General features: G+C 42.9%; 1 long non-coding RNA gene across 1 annotated transcript; it reads right to left on the bottom strand.

Moving 5' to 3' along the window:
* Positions 1 to 989: 989 nt before the first annotated feature.
* On the bottom strand, positions 990 to 17,091 carry LOC141083989 (uncharacterized). Its single transcript, XR_012230891.1, has 2 exons — positions 16,934 to 17,091; positions 990 to 1,288 (listed from the first exon to the last, which is right to left on the bottom strand). It is a non-coding gene; the product is annotated as an uncharacterized lncRNA (long non-coding RNA).
* Positions 17,092 to 22,537: the final 5,446 nt, after the last annotated feature.

The following is a 22,537-nucleotide window of genomic DNA, read 5'->3' as shown; positions in this document are numbered from 1 at the left end:
ATTTTATGTTTGCATGTTACGGCGCTACAGTGTGCATCCCTTTTTCTTTGAATGTATATGAGTTGGTGACTCTAGGTTAAGCACCTGTTCACACTTAGTTTATGCTTGGATGTGACGGTCAGTTTTTTGAAATTTGTATTCATTAACCTTCTGACTGAGCACTCCACCTCTTAGCCGCAGGTGTTTTTAATGAGAGAGAGAGGGAGAGAGAGAGTAGTTTTTTGCTACCAGAACGTAATTTGGGGTTAAATTCATGAAAAGAAATTACATGATTTTATGAAAGGAAAAATGGCGGATCCGTTTTTTTTTAACAACGATGGATTTTGACTGACATAAAAACTGAAGTGTGAAACAGGCCTAAGGAGAGGATTTACATAGGTTCCCATACAGATGAAGACTTTAGTCTAAGTGAGGATCGGCCTTAGGTTAGGGTCCTTGAATACGAGAAACGCCTTACCGTGGCTTCCAGGTACACATGAGTTGGCCATTTTATGCGCTATTTTTCATATTTCTAATGCAGTAACTCAATTCATTTTTCATATTTAATGTTTGCATGCTATGGCGCTACAGTGTGCTTCCTTTTTTGTTTGATTCTACAGGAATAGACTTCTTAATGTAACATTGGAGATTCCTTTGAGCTACGCACCTGTCCTTTTTTTTTTTTTTCAATCTAAAAGATTTCTGAAAGGACTCCTCTACATACATGATATTACAGGGGTTTTGTAGATAAGAAGGGTTGACAAATAATAAAAAAAAATCATCTGAGATTTTTGGATGATACTCTGATGCTTTGTGTTTCGCTCATGTGAACTTGGGCTATGCATTCGCATGACATTGAAATTGTGTTTAATTATTTCCTATAGTGACATATTGTGTTATCCTGTGACTGCGATAGTTGGAAACGTTTCCAAATTAGCTGGATTTTCCCTTACTGGCTGCAACTCACAGGTGACACACTTGCCATAGACTTCAATGTCATTCACACAGAATTGCGACTTTTGCACAGTTTATTTGAGATTTGGCAATTTTTTACAGCAAACTCCTGTCTCTTATATAGTCGCACAGATGTTTTTGGTTGCACGGCTTGTCTTTCACATGGCACGTCACCGTGTAGCCACAGCCTAAGGCCGGTTTATCCTCAGTTATGAGCCATGACGGACGTCAGATCTTCATTGTATTTGCCTCTTCTTATGAAATTGTCTTGGGGAAGTCATGTAGTAATTCACGATTTCAGCTTCAACGACCATATTGCAAAACAAGCCTCATAATCAGGAAAGGAGCAACCTTCCTGCGAGTGAAATCACACAAAGGACATGGAGAGATTATTAGCATTCACCCCAAACTGAATTAGTAAGGGCTAGGTGGTTACTGGTTGGGGTTAACGTTTATCTGGTCCCTATGTCAACCCATATGGACAGGTTGGGTATATTGAGCACCAATATGTCCGTACAGTCGTTATATAAATATCTATAAGACTATAAGTAATAAGTTAGATAATCTAGTTTTATCAAGAAATTAGCACCAGTAGGGAATGCAGATGTTCTGCGGCCATACTGAGGACTTAACTATATTTCTACAGGATTTTAGAAACCTTTGTACTATTTCATCAAGAATCCTGATGTCAGCAGTTTCCTAATATGCTTTCATTAGCAGATATGCTTGGTTTACGAAATGGAACTATTCCAATGCTGGTATCCGCAGGAATAAAAATATCTTGTATCTCCCCATCCCAGACCAACTTCAGGCTGACACTTTTGCAGCAGTCTCAAACCTATAAGTCAACTATCGCATGTAGAGTTTGGGAGATAACCAGCTGCCCAATAGTGCATTTGAATGGCAACGCGCTTGCCACATGGGCAAAAGATGGCATCACCAATGTGGCAAGCAGCGAGAACCACAGCAAACCACTATGCAGAGCATGACGGAACAGGTTTTTGGTCCTAATTTCCAGAGAGAATATCAGTGTGCGAGCCTCAGATGCCCCTCATTGGCCGGGTCCAACATTTTACTGATGTTCCTAAGAACATACCACTGTGCATTTCAGTGTGCCCACCTTTGATGCCCCCCATAAATGATATTACAGACACAGAAGTTCCATTTACAGCCTGTCCCAGCTACAGGCGCCGACTCTACAGTATATGGCTGCCACAGATGCCCCCTACAATAAGCTAACAGGGTACTATGGAGAGTGTTATCATTTCAATAGGTGAAATGTTAAAGTGAATCTGTCAGTAGGATCAACCCTCCTAAGCCATCTATATGGGCGTGTAGGTCATAGGAAGCTGAATACAATGATATATTGATATTTGCAATCTTCATTGCAGAGAAATCCACATTTTTCTTAATATGTAAATTAACTGTTCAGATCTATGGGCCGGGCATAGATCTCCCCGAGAATCTGCCTCCAGAGCTTATTATAAGTGAAAGGAAGTGTTACCAGTGTGAGACATGTAGATCAGGAGAGCAGACTGTCAGTCATTACATGTCTCACACTGGTAATGCCTCCATGGCTCTGGAGGCAGATTCTCAAGGAGATCTATGTCTGGGCCATAGATCTTAACAGCTCATTTACATATTAAGAAAAATATGTATTCTTCTGGAATAAAACATTGGATCGCAGATATCAAGGTGTCATTTTATTCAACTTCCTATGACCTACATGCCCATACAGACGGTGTAGGAAGATTGATTCTACACACAGATTCCCTTTAAGTTGAACACATTTAAGAAAAATAGATGGTTATCGAGTGGCCAGACTCATGAGCCACTGTTCAACATTTTACCACCCCTATTATAGTATAGGAGTTACATATTCGTTGCCACAGACAGGATCAGATTCTGTCCTGACATATCAGAAAAGCCTTGGTTGTAAAGATAAGCTGTTAACACAAGATCCTGTCCCTTCTGGCCTCATCTGCATCATGTTGTAGGTTTGGATATGGTCACCTACTTTGTAAAGACAGGGATTCTATGGTCAAAGGGCATCCTTGAATGACGGAAACAAATTTCCTCTTGTGTCTGTTTACCAAAGGATGGAGCTTTCTGCATTACTGAAATAACACCGGGAGACATTTCTTTGTTTCTGTCTAGTAAACCCTGGCAGCTCCTAGATGTTGACCAAGAACAGCAAATGCAATTTCATACAGAAATTCCCAATTGCTCAGAGCAGGAATCCACATCGTCATTTTTGGTGACACATTGTATGGTCTACTTCTCCAGCCGCCCCCCTCGGAGCTCACTGCAGTCAATTTCATTCTTGTGATCAATGTATTCAGTGAGCTCCCTCTAGTGGCGGCTGCAAACAGACATCATTTTATCAAAGCCCTGCAGAGGATTTGGAGCACTGAACAAGAGATCGCACACAGATAGATATTGATTCAGATCACCATGATTGAGTGCAGACATATTCTTTGGATTTTCACTGGAGATTTGAAATAATAGTGGCACTCTACTGCATGCACATGTAATCAACTGCAGGTACTGAGGATGTCGCCACGGATTTGAGACAGACCCAAAAGTTAAAGGTTTATTTACAAGGATTTTCTCTCTATGCAGGGAGGAGCAGTAGGGGGTTAAAGGTGACAGTATTAAAGAGTAGAACAGCACAATGGAGCTGTAGAAAGCAATAAAACAGTTATGCAGGCATTGAAACAGTTGGCCTCAGAAAAATAGAACTTATCAGTCCGGGGAAAGCTTGATTGAAGGGGTCTACTTCTCCCACGTTGGCGCCAACAACAGCGGTGCTTGCAGTCTCTAGAGTCTCTTTTCTAAATGAAGCTGGGACCTCAGGGGTTAAAGCCATGAGCTGGGAGACGCTGAGAACCCAAGTCTCCCCTGCTCTGAGTCTCTATATGATACCCCGACTGTCCATCCACAGGAACAATGCTGCGCACACTGGGAAGGCTCTCTGCCACACTCAGGGGCCCCAGCATGTCACTGCGGTCTCTGGGACTGCACTCTCGGGTCAATATCTCTGTACTGTCAGGGGGAAGTCTCCTCTAGTCACGGAGGCTACTGGGTCCATGTACTCACATACGGCTCTCTACACCTCTTGCTTCAGTCTCTGTCTCTGGACAGGGGGGTTCTCGTTCTCTAGGAGCGAGGTGCTGCAGCCAGGCCTCTGTCCTGCGCGCTCTGCTCTGCCTCTGGCGCGCTCTGCTCTGTCTGGCGCGCCCTGCTTTTGCACCCTTTCCCTTTACAGCTTCCTGTCCAGCACCTTTCTTCTCTTGTCACAGCCGCCCACGGTCACATGGTTTAGTCGGTCCGGGCCCGAATGTCTTTCCCCTGGCATCCCTGCTGTCTGGCTAGGTAGTTCCGGATACGGAGCAGGAAAGGTAACCCCTTTTAGGCTCTTCTTCCTCTTCACCCCTTACACTCCTTACACACACCTAGTTGAAGCAATTAGCGTAAGTTCATGTAAATGGATTTCCAAAAGAAATATTTTCACAGCAAATTTGAAGGAAGCCCCTGAGAAAACCATAGCAGCAAGCCTCTTTTTTTCTGATTTTGCTGCATTGTATTAGTGCAGATTCAATATATCAGCACGGGGTCGCAGGCCTGGCTGTTTTGCTCACAGAGGATTCCCATTACAATTTCAAAGTCTCCACTGTGAGAACAAGGTCTGCGATGGTTTCAGCTTCTTGATGTAAATATTCACTGACAGCAAACAAGCATCTTTACAAAACCTGCCAGAAGTGGGAGAACAAAGCGTATTAGAAAGATGCAAATTGTGGTTTTGCTCCACTGCATTTGTGACATTTCCTGCAGATACTTGGAGTCATTGTACACAGTAGAAATATACAGCAAGTCATCATAAGTGTGCAAATGGGAGATCAGGAAGCTAGAGAACGTTATTGTGACATTTTGGGGGGAAATTGTTCATATTCATTACAATATCCAGAATATAAACAGACACAACTAATGCTGTCTGTGTTTAGTCTGTGACACATAAAGTCCCAGGTACAGAGAGATTGTGATTGTCAGATGTTAACATTCTCCAGTAGATCCAATGATTCCCGCCTAGAGGGAGTATTGGGTCCTTTCCACAGCCGGAGATGAAAAGATGATGAATGTGGTTCGCTCCACGGTAGGAGGTATTAGAAATAGCCTATCATTTCACAATTGTTATAAACTACAGTGGAGAGTCACAAGCATAGATGGTCACTGGCCCAGCTCAGTTGGCCCTTTCTAAAGCGCTACAGTGGGTCAAGTGAACCCCACTCTCCTTCATTGGCTACACATTGCAGGCAGCAGGGACAAGCAGTTGGACTTGGTCATTCCTGCTCCCACCCCTCTTCTCGCTGACATGGGAAAACATACTGTTTTTGTGTCCAGACACATAAGGGTACATTCACATTGCGTTCTTGCCCAGGTTCAGTGGTCCCGTCGGGGTTTGCATCTGAAATCCCCGCAAAACGGGAAATGGTGATGATGGAGTCAAGGTGTGTTCTGTCGTGCATCACTTTCGGTCATATACACCTATCAGAAGTGGACATTCAGACACAGTCTACTAAGTTTGAGTGTCCAACTCCAGTCGGCGTATACACCTTAACAAAATGCACGACAGAGCACACGTTTATTCCATTGGCACCATTATAGTCAATGGCTCCGTCGGCACATATGCCCCAATCCCGTTCTGCGGGGGATTCAGATGCAAGTCTCGATGGGACCACTGAACGTGGGCAAGAACACAACATGAAAGGGGCCTAAGGCCTTAAAGAATGGCACTGCAGGTCACATTGAGCCCCTAGGTCACAGGCTGTGCACCCCATATGGTGGGGATGTGGACCCACAAGTCATGTTGCCATTATTGGAAACCCCTATTGACCCCAAGGGTGCCTTGAAAAAACACTGATCCAAAAAAAGATAAGTTAAAATTACACTGTTCTGATGCCGCAAAGATCCAGATGGAGCTGAAAGTTCAAAGGGGCTTTATTATCCACACTGTACAAGACTAAATCTCATAATCGGGTCTTGACGTTGCCACATAACCACCATTTTATATTCCAAATATTGTTATATTTTGTTTTTCCTTATTTGTTTTTCTTTTTTCTTTTTTATTTTCTGTCATGTTAATGTGTCCTGTCATCACATTTATGCCCCTCCTGTGATTCATTTTACTTTGCCCCACATGGTTTGTGTGCTCATGGATGGATGCGGATGTGTCCTGTAATTATGGATTAATTATTCTGCCTATTATCTTTATAGCCCTACTATTTACCCCTCCCCCCTGACGACCTTGTCCTCCCAGTACGCATGTGGGCCGCTGCTGCCTTTGCGCTCGGCGGCTTTCGGCATCTGGGTTGCCCGGTGACTGGTCACGTGCGCGTGACGTCATCGGTCAGGTGATGCCGACACCGTCTCGCGTCCGGGTTGCCGCGGCGACGCCTGCGTCACCATGGGCGGGGCGAGATGCGCCATGGGGCCAATGGAGTGAGGGATCTTCATTTGAAGTTTCCGCCCACTGACATTGGAGCTATGTGACGCTATTGGGGGCGGAACTTTTGGTAGCCTCAGTATGCGGCGCCGGCCATGTGATGTCATGAGTGGCGGCGTTGTTGCTATGTTGGTGTTACTAAGGGCGGACCTTTGAAGGTTTTGCATGAGGATTTAGTCTTATTTTGAGGTGCATGGTAGTGGTTAGGCAGCGCCACTGATTATACAATCCATGGGGGCATTTTATTTGAAACATTAAGTGATCATGAGTGTTGGATTCATTCCTTTGTGCATAAGGAGCCAGTCAGGTTCCACTTCTATGATAATATATGTCATTTCCTGGGAGGGCGATATGATATACCATTGTATTGGTCTATCAGGTCAGGTGTTTAGCTCTCACAATTTCATTGGTGGCTCCATATTTTAAATACTCATCACTTCCTATGTTATTCACCCCTTGACAAAGGCTATCCGGCCGAAACGTGCGTTGGGGGGGGTACAACCAGGTAGGACCTTTACTATCGACCAGTCTGAGGTAATATTATGTAGTTTAAATTCTTTCTCTGGATGTTGACATGTTCAGTGCATAGTATGTGTGGTGGTAGGTTCCACCACAGGGGGTAATGATGCCTTTGGGCCTTAATATACATTTTGACTGGCTGTTTGTATTACTAAGGGATGATGTAGGATCTTCTAATTTTGTATTGCTTATTGCTGTATTTACTATTATCCCTGTGGTCATATACCTGCATGTGCCCCATTTTTTGCCCATGTGCTTTTTATGGTCATATTGATTCTTATCTCACTGCTTCTTGTACCTTGGATTTATGCTAATAAAGTTATTTTTGTATTTTTGTATACATTTCTTGTATTGGACTTTTTTTCCTTTTTTTTTTTTTTCTTTTATATATTTGATTAATTTTTGCGATAGTCCTATTGTGTCCAAATATATACCCATCTTCTATGGTAATTCATAGTTGTGTAACTGTTTAAATCTGTGTAAATGGGGTTATTTTCCATGAAACTATTATATTATATGTTTGCTGTGTTATGCACAGGTGATTTCTGTTCTGTGGATATGGACTTCAGAGCCAAAGACAAGGCTTGGCTCGGCCAAATTAACCAGGTATTTGGAGCAGGTGGGATGGAGTCCCAGCCGCTAATGGATCAAAGCTTCGATAGCCAGGTCCTAGAGATTGAAAGGTTGCTGGTGAAACGAACGAAAATATGGTGGAATAGGGCCTTTCTGGAGAAGTATGTCTCATCAAAGATGATTCCCAGAGGACTCAGGGTCCGGGTGACCCCATCCTTTCCAGTTGATGATAAGGAGTTCATTGTCCGCTGGGAGGAGGCATGTGGTAGTTGCTCCGCTTCTTTAATACAGTTATTAATTGAGCATAATTCAAAAGCTATTACAGACCTTGATAAAACTATAGATGAATTGGAAAGTAAATTCAAGGCTGTATGTCCATCTGATAAAATGACGGGCTATGAATCCCGAATTGAGAAGAATTTAGATGCCTGTGTTAGCAGGATCCACAAGACGCAATCTGCTAAATTACAAAGGGATAGTAAAGATTTTGCAAGTGGGAATGTTTATTTCTGGAGAAAGCATAATACTCGAACTTCTAGGATGCAAGAAGCACCTTCTATGAGTTCCCTCTCTTCAGTAAGTGACTCGTCTGATTGGTCTACCACATCTATGACAACAAGGTCTGGGTCTAGACCTAAAAGAGTGAGAGATGTGAACTTTCATCCCTACAAAAGGATGCAATTTAAATCACCTGAATATAAGAGAAACAGTCACAAGGTAATTAACTTAAGTTCTTACCAGTTAACTGATTCTGATTTGTCATTATTAAGTAGGGGGCTAACATTTTCTCCAAAATCTAATTTTAATGCATTTGTGGCAATCAAGGACCTGCATTTGTTTGCAAGGTCTTTGATTTTCAAGAAATACTTTTTTGATTCTCACTTGCAAAATTTATTCCCTACAGAAGAGGAGCAATTAGCACTCCAAGACCTTGAGGACTTATCTACAGAACACTGTCTTGGTGAGGGAGGTAAGATCCCCCCATCTATTCGTATTAAATCTAGGAAATTCCCCCCTCTTACAGCCTGTACAGCTGTTGATTTATTTGTGCAGGTGGTAACTAAAGGTTTTTTGGATATTCCAAAGGGGGTGGGTAGAGACAACCTCAGTTGTGAGGAGCGGAGGAGATTGGACGTCCTGAAGGGGCTTCCTGACATTGTGTTGAAACCAGCCGATAAAGGGGGTAACATCGTCATATGGCCTAAGTCCCTCTACGAACAGGAGGCACTTAGGCAGTTGAATGACAAGGCTTGTTACAAGCGTTTAACATTTAATCCCCTTTTGTCTTTTACAACTCAATTAACGAAAATTCTGAATTTGGCTGTTCAGAATTGTGCTATTACTAAAGATCTAGCTTTGGCCCTTCAGGTACAGGAACCAGCTATCTCTACATTATATTTGTTACCGAAGGTACATAAGAGTCTCGAGGCCCCTCCAGGACGACCAATCATTTCTGGTACTGGTAACTTTTTGGAAAAAGTTAATCGGTGGATGGACTCAAAATTACAACCTTTGGTTGAGAGTTTACCATCATTTATCCTGGACACAGGGGAGTTCCTTAAACGGATAGATGGTCTTCATATAAGTCAAGATATGATGCTGGTGACAGGTGATGTTGAATCCCTGTACACCAGCATCAGACATACAGATGGATTGGCTGCTACCCAATACTTTCTTAAGATGTCCAATTTGCCAGGTAACATAATTGCCTTAATTCTTGAGTTACTTGAGTTTTCCCTGACGCATAATTTCTTTTCTTTTATGGGGTCCTTCTACCTACAGCTCCAGGGTACCGCTATGGGGGCTTCTTTTGCCCCCGCGTACGCTAATCTTTTCCTGGGGCTGTGGGAGAGGGACCTCCCCCTGTCAGATCAGTGTCTGTCGATGGACCGCATCCCCTTTTGGGTGCGGTACATCGACGACATTTTTCTGATCTGGCAGGGGAATTCTTCCCAACTTTGTGATTTTATGACGGGTATAAACTCAAATGGTAAAAATATTCATATCACATATAATTGTGATGTGAATAAGATTAGCTTTTTGGACGTTACTGTCTGGAGGGATTTGGACAATAATTTGCAAACTAGCATTTTTAGGAAGGAGACATCCTCTAACATGCTGTTGCATGCTACCTCTGCACATCCCAAACATATAATTAGTTCTGTCCCAATAGGGCAGTTCCTGCGGTTGCGTAGGATCTGCTCTACTGAGCGGGAATTTGAGCTTCAGGCAAGGGATCTTGCCGACAGGTTTCGGGAGAGGGGTTATAGTGGGCGTGCGATTAAAAGAGCATTTAATCGTGCCAAATGGTCTACACGTCATTCTCTACTATACAAGAAAAAAGAGACAAAAGTAGACAACAAAGTAAGATTTATAACTAATTATAATGCGCAATTTGCTCGCATGAAAGGTTGTCTCGAACGGGCCTGGCCGATTCTTCAGACTGATCCTGTTCTAAATCAGTTTCTGCCATCAATGCCCAGTATTTCCATTAGGCGATCAAGAAACCTTCAGGATCATCTTGTTCGTAGTTGTTATCAGATGGAACCAAAAACTACTTTTCTCGATGCCGGTCGTCCTGGGAGTCGCTGTACTCCTTGTGGCCGATGTGTCGCCTGCCCTAATGTTGATTGTATTAAAGTGTTCTCTAATTCCTCGGGAACTAGAACATATGACATTAGAAGTTATATTACTTGTACGACACGGTATGTGGTGTATTTTGCCATATGCCCATGCAATCTTATATATATTGGGATGACTACTCGGCAATTAAAAACACGTGTTCGTGAGCATGTACTCGGGATACAGGCGGCAGTCGACCATGAGGACTTGGCCACTCTCAGGACGATACCAAGGCATTTTAAACTTAAACATAACTGTGACAGTTCATTACTTCGTGTTAGGGGTATCGACACAATCAAACCTGGTATTCGGGGTGGCAATCTAACGAAGAGGCTATCCCAGGTTGAAACTCGTTGGATCTGGTCCTTGGACACAGTACATCCAAAAGGACTTAATGAGGCTATTAGCTTTGCTCCATTCTTGTAGTCATCTTATGCGGCTTCATCATTGACTATTTCTTGCTCATGTGCTTTGTTTTTAATATTGTTTTTATAATTTATTTTAGTGTGGTGTCCACTGATATGTTGTGTCCTTACCCTCGATATTTTTGGATAAAGATGACAAGGAATTGTGGCTGTTATCTTCCGCTTGTATGTGGGGATGAAGACTCAGCGCCTGGCAAATCTGTGATGCGGATCCATATTTATTATTTATGATGTGTTTATTTTTTGTTTTTATTTTTATTGATTTTTTGAGCTTTTGTTTTATTGTTTTTATTATTATTATTTTTCATTATCTTTAATTATATAATTGAGTATATTATGGAGTATGTTTACTGCGGTCAGCAGTGGTTGACTATGATCATTAGATGATCTAAATATTAGGTACACACAATTATATATGCTGCCCTCGGGTAAAACTTATATTCCAAATATTGTTATATTTTGTTTTTCCTTATTTGTTTTTCTTTTTTTCTTTTTTATTTTCTGTCATGCTAATGTGTCCTGTCATCACATTTATGCCCCTCCTGTGATTCATTTTACTTTGCCCCACATGGTTTGTGTGCTCATGGATGGATGCGGATGTGTCCTGTAATTATGGATTAATTATTCTGCCTATTATCTTTATAGCCCTACCATTTACCCCTCCCCCCTGACGACCTTGTCCTCCCAGTACGCATGTGGGCCGCTGCTGCCTTTGCGCTCGGCGGCTTTCGGCATCTGGGTTGCCCGGTGACTGGTCACGTGCGCGTGACGTCATCGGTCAGGTGATGCCGACGCCGTCTCGCGTCCGGGTTGCCGCGGCGACGCCTGCGTCACCATGGGCAGGGCGAGATGCGCCATGGGGCCAATGGAGTGAGGGATCTTCATTTGAAGTTTCCGCCCACTGACATTGGAGCTATGTGACGCTATTGGAGGCGGAACTTTTGGTAGCCTCAGTATGCGGCGCCGGCCATGTGATGTCATGAGTGGCGGCGTTGTTGCTATGTTGGTGTTACTAAGGGTGGACCTTTGAAGGTTTTGCATGAAGATTTAGTCTTATTTTGAGGTGCATGGTAGTGGTTAGGCAGCGCCACTGATTATACAATCCATGGGGGCATTTTATTTGAAACATTAAGTGATCATGAGTGTTGGATTCATTCCTTTGTGCATAAGGAGCCAGTCAGGTTCCACTTCTATGATAATAGATGTCATTTCCTGGGAGGGCGATATGATATACCATTGTATTGGTCTATCAGGTCAGATGTTTAGCTCTCACAATTTCATTGGTGGCTCCATATTTTAAATACTCATCACTTCCTATGTTATTCACCCCTTGACAAAGGCTATCCGGCCGAAACGTGCGTTGGGGGGGGTACAACCAGGTAGGACCTTTACTATCGACCAGTCTGAGGTAATATTATGTAGTTTAAATTCTTTCTCTGGATGTTGACATGTTCAGTGCATAGTATGTGTGGTGGTAGGTTCCACCACAGGGGGTAATGATGCCTATGGGCCTCAATATACATTATGACTGGCTGTTTGTATTACTAAGGGATGATGTAGGATCTTCTAATTTTGTATTGCTTATTGCTGTATTTACTATTATCCCTGTGGTCATATACCTGCATGTGCCCCATTTTTTGCCCATGTGCTTTTTATGGTCATATTGACTCTTATCTCACTGCTTCTTGTACCTTGGATTTATGCTAATAAAGTTATTTTTGTATTTTTGTATACATTTCTTGTATTGGACTTTTTTTCCTTTTTTTTTTTTTTTTCTTTTATATATTTGATTAATTTTTGCGATAGTCCTATTGTGTCCAAATATATACCCATCTTCTATGGTAATTCATAGTTGTGTAACTGTTTAAATCTGTGTAAATGGGGTTATTTTCCATGAAACTATTATATTATAACCACCATTTGTGTCTGATAAATGCCTCATTCTGACGCTGAACCGCATTGTACAATGTGGATAAAAAGCTCTTCTGAACCTTGTCTGGATACTTGTGGCTTCAGAGCTGCTGAACGTTTCTTCTTCTTAGGATTGATTTAAATGTGAAAAGTGATATTATATAATCTATGTATTATGATTAAGAAAATAGATGACTGAAGAGCAAATGACATCTAGGTGACACCCTCCGAATAGTGGAGCAACTGTAGTTATTGCATCATAATCAGCAGTGAACAATCCATGACACTGAGCTAGGGAGCAGACGGGAACACCCAACAGCCTACAACTCAGAGCAGGGAAAGGTCAGGCGACATGCAGGGCCGGTTTTAGACCAAGTGGGGCCCTGGTGAAAAGTTTAAAGTGGGGCCCCAAATGCTGTCATATTGCACCATCGCACAGAAACATTTAGGTTACATTACATGAGCAGGATGCGGATACAATAGATGGAGGGGCCTGGAGCCAGTGCTGGCACCGTGGTCCCCATATTCAGGGGCCTCATATTGGCCAAGTGGTCTGAGACTATTAGCAGTACGCAGGGGCATTTGTCAGGGTCAGAAAAGATTGGGGGTCCAAGTCGTAAGACAAAAAGTTGCCCTCAACCCCCTCCTAAATTTTTTTTTTAACACTGCAAATAACACTGTGATAACTGAGTACAGATAATGTAGTAGATGTCACTTGCAGTCCTATGTAACATCACCGATAACACAGTGACAACTCTCTGAGTACAGATAATGTAGTAGATGTCACCTGCAGTCCTATGTAACACCACAGATAACACAGTGATAAGTCTGTGAGTACAGATAATGTAGTAGATGTCACTTGTAGTCCTATGTAACACAATGGAAACGATATACAGTGGCAGTGCCACATGGCGACATTGTTTTGCTTGATAGAGGTGCCATTGTATCCTATGTAGATTATGTGTCTTCTGATGTCTCGCTGCTCCTGATGACAGTCTGCTTTGGTCCTCTAGAGCGCAACACAAGTGGTAGAAGTAAATAACGCTTGGATACTACTGATAGAGCTGCTATGACTGTGGCAGTGTATAAGGGGGAAAACTTTGATGAAGGAACTGTATTTGGGAACACTATTCATGGGGCACGTAGAATAAAAAGCTGACCAGGAACTAAGGCCTCTTTCACACTTCCGTTTTTGACCATCAGTCAAAATCCGCCAGGTTTTGAAAAAAACGGATCCGCCATTTTTTTTTGAGGATCCGTTTTTTTCCCCATTGAGTTGGATTACTGGCGGATCTTGACGGATGGCCATCCGTTGGATCCGTTTTTGTGAGGATCCGCCACATTTTTTGCGTCCGCCGGCATGCCTGGACGGACCCTGCAACGTTTTTTGGGTTGTTGGATCCGCATTTTCCATTGCGCATGCCCGGAGAAAGGAAGTTAGGGAGAAAATTAACCCTGAAATCCTTTCTGGCGGCTGAAAAAATTCTCTCTCTCTTAACTGACACAAAAAACTGAAGTGTGAAAGAGGCCTAAGGGGGCAATTCATTAAGACTGGCATTGTACATTCCAGTCTTAAAAGGAAGTTTATACAGTGAGCAGTGGCGGTAAGCATACCCTGGTACTGACTGATGGCCAGATGTTACAGCATAGTGGATAGGATTTCAAGAAATCCCATCTCCAATATGCGTCATGAGACGCCTCTGGCTTCCCTGTGGAGATGGACATGCGTTGCGTCTTTCCAATCCGCAGCATGTCTATTTATGCAGCGGAGATGTTCATCCTCCGCTGCGTAAATTTCCCATTCACTTTCATTAAATGCGGTAAAACCGCATTATCTTTCTAGTCACATGCGTATTAAGTGTGGAAACGCAGCTTACTATGCATGTGTACTAATTTACAAAATGGTTTACCTTGTTTCAGCCGGAAATTCACATACACTGCAGTTCTCGCGATCAGCTCAACTAAGCGCGAGAACTGCCGTGCACATGACCGCCAGGGACGGGGTTATCTCCAGTCACTAGCCAAGTTCTCGTGATCAGCTCAGCTAACCGCGAGAACTGCAGTGCAGATGACCGCCAGAGACGATGTTATCTCCGGTCATCAGCTTCAAGCTCCGCTGCGTTTTGGATGTCAGGCTGAATGGTGGCATAATGCCACCATTTAGAGAAAGGCATCCAGATGTAGCAGAGCTGGACTCGTCGTGGGACAGGTAAGAATATTGTTGCTTTTTTATTTTAATTCTCTTTCAAGAAACAAGGGTGTTGGTGGAATAGGCGATGCAGTAAGTATGGATTAATTAAGATCTAGTAAAGGAGTTGGTGTCATTATTCAATTAAAGGACTTTATTCTGGCTGTGTCTTTATTTACCATGTAACTACAGGTTTAGTAATGGACAGGTGTCTTATAGACGCCTCTCCTTTACTAAGCCATGTGCTTGATGTCACCTGAGAATACAAAAGTGACATCAACCCCACAAATATTACCCCACTTGCCAAAGGGCGAATGGGAAGACCCGGGTAAAATGCCACAATTGGCGCAACTTTGGATGTGCCAATTGTGGGGCGGCTGCAGGCTGCTATTTTTAGGTTAGTGAGGGCCAAAATTCATGGGCTCGCCAGCCTGAGAATACCAGGCCGCAGCTGTCTGCATTTTGCATGGCTGGTTAACAAAAATAGGGGGAACCAACGCTATTTTTTTGGAGGGGATCCCACTATTTTTGCTAACCATCCAAGGTAAGCAGACTGCTGCGGCCTGGTATTATCAGGCTGGTAAGGTTCATGGATATTGGATCCTTGCCAGCCTGAAATACCAGTCCCAGTAGTCTGCTTTCCTCTGGCTGGTTAACAAACATAGGGGGACGCCACGCCATTTTTTTTTTTTTTAATTATTTATTAAAAAAGGCGGGGACCTCTCTCCGTGCTTTCCTCCACTTTCTGTGTCATGTACGTCCGACTGTGTCACAAGATTCGCCATTATTTAAATTAGTACACATGCGTAGTAAGCTGCGTTCCCGCTATTAATACACATGTGACAAGGAAGACAATGCGGTTTTACCTATGGGTAATTTTCGCAGCGGAGACTGAGCGTCTCCACTACATAAATTGACATGCTGCGGTCTGGAGAGATGTGCCGCATGTCTGTCTCTGCGGGTAAGCCGCGGGCATCGGTGCACGCATAGTGGGCATGGGATTTCTTGAATCCCATCCACTATGCTGTAACAGCTGGACGCTGCGGATGTACGCAGCTTCCAGCCCGCAGTGTTTACAGACACCGTGGGAACATGCCCCAATATATCAGCAAACAAGAAATCACTTTTTTTTCCTTCCCAGAAGCCAACTTTCAATTAGCTTTATATCAAGTGACAAAAAAACGCATGCAATGAAAAAACGCATAAAAAACGCAGGTGACCTGCCAGTGACCTCAGTTGCAGATTTGGTGCAGATTTCTCCTGTGTCAAATCCTGAACAAATACTGAGCCAATCCTGATCGTGCTGATCATGTGTACATACCCTAAGGCTACTTTTACACATGCCGGTTTTTTTGCGGTCCGTTTTTACGGGCTGTTTTTGCGGGTCGTATTGCCGTGATTTTTTGCGGTCTCCCGCAAAAACGGGCAGCAAAAAACCTTCTCAGAAAAAAGGCGATCCGCAAATACGGTGTACCGCAAAAACAAGCTACCGTTGGTTTTGCGGTACCATTGATTTAAATGGAGGCCGTGTCCGTGAGCCGTGAAAAATATCGAGCAAGCCCGATATTTTTTCACTGCCGTATATACGGCCATATGGGACATGGCGCTCCGATGTATTTTTGCGGGCCGTTTTTGCCGCCCCATAGAAATCTATTGGGGCCGCAAAAACACGGCAAGTGTAAAAGAAGCCTTAGGGTGTGTGCACATGCTGCGGATTCTGCTGCGGATCCGCAGCAGTTTCTCCTGCGGTGTACAGTAGCATTATAATGAATGAAAAATGAAATCCGCAGTCTTTTGACAAATCCGCGCGGAAAAATCCGCAGGACAATCCGCAGCGTGTGCACACACCCTTAGACAGAATGCACATGTAATCTGCACCCAAAAATGATGTAAAAAAAAAAAAAACCAGCAAAACTCGTACATATTGATAATACAGACCTGTACTGTATATGTGTATGGTTTATCCTTATTATTTCACATGGGAATTCATTTATTTCTTTATAATGAATACAATGGTTCAGCAGACAATATCCCTGTTTTGTGTCATCCATACAGTAGTGACAGGAGGTCGCCCTGTCACATTACAAGCAGGGATTAGTGACTGTGGTCAGAGCTGATGCTGATCGCTGCTGTATGTGGCTGTGAATCCTGATCCTGCAGCGATCAGCACAGAGCTCTGGGACCACAGTGAGTAAATCACTGTACTCTGACCTGTTATTGCTGCTCTTGGAAATAAAACAATTTCTGGCCGGACCTCACCTGCTCTTCGGAGTGCGAAGTCAGTGAGAAGCTGCAGGAGCCTGACAGATGGTGGAACTCAGGCCACAATGTGTGCTGACCTCCATCTGCAGAGGCTGAAAACAGGAGCAGAGAGCAGGAAGCTGTCCTGGCCGGGAGGAGCTAAGCAGACAGGGACGTGTGCACGTATGGACCCGGAAGGGAGACACAGGGCAGAGCACTTTGATCCGGGCCTTGGCCCAAATTAAAGTGCCTAGTGATGCGCCTGACAGTACGCCACTGGATGGGGCCCTTGAGGGAGTGGGGACCCTAGGCATTTGCCTAGTCTGCCTGCCCCTAACGCTGGCCCTGCTTAGAGAATGTCAGAGTCTAATTCTCCTTTAAGAGAGGGTTTGCTGCATGTCATCTCTGTGCACGAAGAATATTAAACTGGTATTACACACATGCACGCTGACATCTCTGGTGCAGGATTTTCCAGTACTGAAAATGTCAGGACGTGTGAAAACGGCCTAAGAGTGGCCACCACTGGACATACACCATGGTGCAGCAAGGGCTAGAAAGTTGTCCCTCCAATTGTGTGGGTACTTATTGCTTAGGGAATGTCAGAGTTCAATCCTGCTTTTGGAGAGGATTTGGGAGCATGTGCATCTCTGCCCGAAGAATATTAATCTGGTGTTATTGGATTACTGCTGCTTGCAAACACGTGTTTCTCTTATAGAGATGGCACCTTGTTTAACCCCTTTCCTACATTGGACGTAATATTCCGTCCACATGACCTGGGACCTAAGTCCCAAGGATGGAATATTACGTCACACGCGATCAGCGGTGCTCACGGGGGGAGCGTCGCTGATCGCGGCCAGGTGTCAGCTGATTATCACAGCTGACACCCGGCACTATGTGTCAAGGGTGGTCACGGACAGCCCCGGCACATTAACCCCTGGCTCACTGCGATCAAACATGACCGCAGTGTACCAGGGCATAGGAGAGAAGCGCGCAGGGAGGGGGCTCCCTCCATGCTTCCCTGCGACCCCCGGAGCGACGTGATGTGCTGCGTCGCTCCGAGAGTCCTCCTCCCTGCAGTCCCCCGAATCCAATATGGCCGCAGGGTCCAGCAGGGAGACGACTTCCCCACTGCCTGCTGAAAGGCATGAGGAAGCCTGCAGCAGCGCCTATCAGATCGCTGATCTGACACAGCGCTGTTCTAAGTGTCAGATCAGAGATCTGACACAAGACAGTGATGTCCCCCACTGGGACAATATAATAAAGTATAGAAAAAAACCTTGTACAAATAATTTAAAAAAAAATCCCAAAATAAATATAAAAAATATATATATATATTCCCTAATAAATTCTTTTTTTTCTAAATAAAAAGCAAAACAATAAAAGTACACATATTCAGTATCGCCGCGTGTGTAACGACCCACCCTATTAAACTGTTCCACTAGATAACCCCTTTAGTGAACCCCTTATAAAAAAAAAGCAAAAAACAATGCTTTATCATCATACTGCCGAATAAAAAGTGCAATAACGTGCGATCAAAAAGACGAATATAAATAACCATGATACCACTGAAAACGTCGTCTTGTCCTGCAAAAAATGAGCTGCCACACAGCATCATCAGCGAAAAAATAAAAAAGTTATAGCTCGCAGAATAAAGCGATGCAAAAATAATTATTTTTATATAAAATTGTTTTTATTGTATAAAAGCGCCAAAACATAAAAAAAGAAATAAATGAGGTATTGCTGCAACCGTACTGACCCGAAGAATAAAACCGCTTTATCAATTTTACCACACGCGGAACCGTGTAAACTCCCCCCCCCTAAAGAAATTCATGAAATGCTTGTTTTTGTTAAATCTGCGTCCCAAAAATCAGAATAAAAAGCAATCAAAAAATGTCACGTGCCAGAAATGTTACCAGTGAAAATGTCAATTCGTCCCACAAAAAAAAAAAAGACCTCACATGACTCTTTTAGTCTTTTAGTGTATGACAGCTGCCAAACATAAAAACCCGACATAAATAGTAAATCAAATCCCCCATTATGACCCCCTTATTCAAGGAAAAATAATAAAATTAAAAAAATGTATTTATTTCCATTTTCCCATTAGGGTTAGGACTAGGGTAAGGGTCAGGTCTAGGACTGAGATTAGGGTTAGGGGTGTGTTTTGGTTAGGGTTGGAGTTACATGGGGTCTGATCTCAACTTTAGCCAAAAATGTCAAATGGCGCTGCTTCCCTTCCGAGCTCTGCCATGTGCCCAAATAGTGGTTTACCCCCACATATGGGGTATCAGCGTTCTCAGGACAAATTGCACAATAACTTTTGGTGTCCTGTTTCCCTTGGGAAAATAAAAATTGGGGGTAAAAAGATCATTTTTGTGGAAAAAAATATGATTTTATAATTGTACCGCTGTACGTTATAAACTTCTGTGAAGCCCTTGGGGGTTCAAAGTTCTCACCACACATCTGGATAAGCTCCTTGGGAGGTCTAGTTTCCAAAATGGGGTCACTTGTTGGGAGTTTCCACTGTTTAGGCACATCAGGGGCTCTCCAAACGTGACATGGCGCCCGATCTCAATTCCAGCCAATTTTGCGCTGAAAAAGTCAAATGGCGCTCCTTCCCTTCTGAGCTCTGCCATACGCCGTAACAGTGATCCACCCACACATATCAGGCATCAGCGTACTCAGGACAAATTGCACAATAACTTTTGCAGTCCAATATGTCCTGTTACCCTTGGTAAAATAAAAAAAATTGGACCTGAATTAATTTTTTTGTGAAAAAAAAGTTAAATGTTCATTTTTTTTTAAACATTCAAAAAATTCCTGTGAAGCACCTGAAGGGTTAATAAACTTCTTGAATGTGGTTTTGAGCACCTTGAGGGGTGAAGTTTTTAGAATGGTGTCACTTTTGGGTATTTTATATCATATAGACCCCTCAAAGTGACTTCAAATGTGATGTGGTCCCTAAAAATAAAATGGTGTTGTAAAAATGAGAAATCGCTGGTCAAATTTTAACCCTTATAACTTGCTAACAAAATAAATTTTGGTTCCAAAATTGTGCTGATGTAAAGTAAACATGTGGGAAATGTTACTTATTAAGTTTTTTGTGTGCCGTATCTCTGTGATTTAAGTGCATAAAAATTCAAAGTTGGAAAATTGCAAAATTTTCAAACTTTTAGCCAAATTTCCATTTTTTTTCACAAATAAACGCAAGTTATATGAATGAAATTTTACCACTAATATGAAGTACACTATGTCACGAGAAAATAATGTCAGAATCACCGGGATCCATGGAAGCGTTTCAGAGTTATTACCTCATAAAGGGACAGTGGTCAGAATTGTAAAAAATTGGCCCGGGCTTAAACATGCAAACCACCCTTGGGAGTAAAGGGGTTAAACCCACTGAAACTTGAATTGTAAAGGCTGCTGGTCTGGAACAGGACTCTGGTTGTGCACGGTGATGGTGGCATACATGGTTTGTAGCTTCATGTCTGTGTGTAGTCAGGAAAGAATTCCAGTAGTGCCCTATTAACTGCAAGGACCGACGGAGGTCTTGGACAAAGATAAACAAGTGTCTGCAGAACGGTTGGTAATGTGGGCCATTCCATGTGAACTGTTCCACTGATGACTGAGGCCTCCCTCCTAGTTTGGTCCTGGAGCCCCGGCTACTTGTTGAACATCTCTCCTCTGGTTTTTACTTTTACACAAGACCCTGTGTCTCCTGTATTTTACGGCTCTGTGTCCCGGTCTTCAGTCTTCTCTCCGTAGTATGTTGTGCAGGACGTACCGTATACAATGCTAGTGCCCCCATCACAGACTGAGCCCTATAACAATTGTAATGTATTTTGGTGCCAGAGTTGACATGATGACATCTGCTCTCTGTGAATGGAGCTCCCTATACTTCCAGGTCTAGTTGTGGAATATTCAGGGTAGTAGTGATCACTCCCATCATTGTCACGGTGTAAGGTGAAATCCAGGAAAAACCACACAACACAATATATTTATATATAAATTTTTTCTTTTATTGGAATAGCAATAAGCAACCTTGTAATGAAAATATTACTGGCGCTTTAAGAAATTAAACTATAGTCACAGTGATTCTCAGATTGGCCCCAGTGGAGACCACGGAATGAGCTGCGGTCATTGGGGACCACCTGAGAGTTACTGGGACCTAAAGATCCAGAGGAAGGCAAAGAAAACCCCCTGAAGATCTGATATTTCCCTGGATATCGTGCTTCCTGCTGCATATTGCTGTATATAACATAGGCATATGTCATGTGAACAACGGCCAAATAGCTGAGCACTCGCCCTATAGGATAAAATCTGCGTTGGAGGCTCCTAATACGGCTTCCAACAAAGAGGTGAAATTAGCCAAATATGTATAAGAGCTAGCGGGTGATAAAGGAGACAATGGCTGGTAGGTAATAAATCATTATCTGTCTTTACAGGAACATTTTTTTAACTATATACTGTAGGAGGTTACCATTATTAGAAAAAAAAAACAGCTCTGGAACTTCAGCACTTCCTGTGGTCTATTTTGACAGGCTGCAGCGGTGATAGCTCAACTACAGCACACATCATTGCTGCAGCCAATCACTGAGCTTAGACGCTCTGCCGGCATGGGCCACTGAATCGTGATTGCAGCTGCAGTCATGAAGTCACCACTGAAGCCAGTGACTAAAGATCAGAGGCAGCAGTGAAGAACCAGAAGTGGAACGGCCGAGGTAGTAAAGCTTCATGTGTTATTATCGCACATTACAGTAAAACCCCTTAATGACCGGGCAATGTTTTGTTTTCGCGCTTCCGTTTTTTCCTTCCCAAGAGCCAAAAGTTTTACATTTTCAGGAATGGGGCTGTGTGAGATCTTGTTTTTTGCATCGAACCGATGTTTATGTTGATATCACTTTGTGATACATTCGATGCTTTAACCCCTTCACCCCCAAGGGTGGTTTGCACGTTCATGACTGGGCCAATTTTTAAAATTCTGACCACTGTACCTTTATGAGGTCATAACTCTGGAACGCTTCCATGGATCCCGGTGATTCTGACACTGTTTTCTCGTGACATATTGTACTTCATGTTAGTGGTAAAATTCCATTCAAATAACTTGCGTTTATTTGTGAAAAAATGGAAATTTGGCAAAAATTTTGAAAATTTCGCAATTTTCCAACTTTGAATTTTTATGCCCTTAAATCACAGAGATACGGCACACAAAAAACTTAATAAGTAACATTTCCCACATGTTTACTTTACATCAGCACAATTTTGGAACCAAAATTTTTTTTTGTTAGGAAGTTATAAGGGTTAAAAGTTGACCAGTGATTTCACATTTTTACACCATTTTATTTTTAGGACCACATCACATTTGAAGCCACTTTGAGGGGTCTATATGATAGAAAATACCCAAAAGTGACACCATTCTAAAAACTGCACCCCTCAAGGTGCTCAAAACCACATTCAAGAAGTTTATTAACCCTTTAGGTGCGTCACAGGAATTTTTCTGAATATTTAAAAAAAAATGAACATCTAACTTTTTTTCACAAAAAAAATACTTCAGGTTCAATTTTTTTTATTTTACCAAGGGTAACAGGAGAAATTGGACTGCAAAAGTTATTGTGCAATTTGTCC

This window comes from Dendrobates tinctorius, unplaced genomic scaffold, assembly GCF_039654945.1.
Source record: "Dendrobates tinctorius isolate UK_male_01 unplaced genomic scaffold, ASM3965494v1 ptg000022l, whole genome shotgun sequence".
Classification (NCBI taxonomy): Eukaryota; Metazoa; Chordata; class Amphibia; order Anura; family Dendrobatidae; genus Dendrobates; species Dendrobates tinctorius.
Note: the sequence above shows the minus strand (reverse complement) of the source record. Positions and strands in the feature narration are given on the sequence as shown.